Source organism: Entelurus aequoreus, linkage group LG13, assembly GCF_033978785.1.
Source record: "Entelurus aequoreus isolate RoL-2023_Sb linkage group LG13, RoL_Eaeq_v1.1, whole genome shotgun sequence".
Lineage (NCBI taxonomy): Eukaryota > Metazoa > Chordata > Actinopteri > Syngnathiformes > Syngnathidae > Entelurus > Entelurus aequoreus.
In genome coordinates this window covers 52,811,959-52,812,728 of record NC_084743.1, presented here as the reverse complement: position 1 = coordinate 52,812,728, position 770 = coordinate 52,811,959, and the positions used below count along the sequence as shown (strand labels likewise).

The 770-nt window shown below is 28.6% G+C and overlaps 1 protein-coding gene across 1 annotated transcript in view; it reads left to right on the top strand.

Moving 5' to 3' along the window:
- Window positions 1-573: 573 nt before the first annotated feature.
- LOC133663490 (homeobox protein otx5-A-like) overlaps window positions 574-770 on the top strand; it is a 6,724-nt gene continuing 6,527 nt past the window's right edge. Inside the window, exon 1 of the mRNA XM_062067981.1 lies at window positions 574-770. This exon is cut by the window's right edge and continues 531 nt beyond it. The gene's annotated coding sequence lies outside the window, so the exon portion shown is untranslated.

Sequence of the window (770 nt, the reverse complement as noted above, 5' to 3'; positions counted from 1 at the left end):
ATGTATGTATGTATATATGTATATATATATATATATATATATATGTATATATATATATATATATATATATATATATATAAATGTATATATATATATATATATATATATATATATATATATATATATATATATATATATATATATATATATATATATATATAATATATATATATATATATATATATATATATATATATATATATATATATATATATATATATATATATATATATATATATATATAGTTCTTTAATTTGTTGTTGTTTTGATGTGGGCCACTTTAATAATGGTTAAAACATTTTTTTTATTCATGAAAAAATGTTAAAGTACCACTGATTTGTGTTATAAAGGACTTTTTCACCAATATAGTGGGGCAACGCATGGCGTTGAAAACTGCACATTTTTGAACAACTTAAATATACACTATTAGGGGTATGGTTAAAAGTAAAGTCTGTGAAATTTAAAAAAAAAAAAATGTGGGCTCAAATAATGTAACTCTTCTAGTATATATTGAATGTGCGCTTGTGAATGTGTGTGTGACAGCCCGAAGGGAGAGAGAGAGAGAGAGAGCGAAAGAGAGAGATAGAGGGGGAGGTGTCTACTTGAGTAAGAATTGAGTTCTAATTAGCCAACCACTTCTTTCTCGCCTCACTTGTCCACGGTGCTTACACTCACAACTTCTCCGAGAGCCTTCATTGAGGGACCACCACCACCACCACCACCACCAGGACCCCCACTCTCCTCCGAGCTCCACTCCACTTCAATCGCAG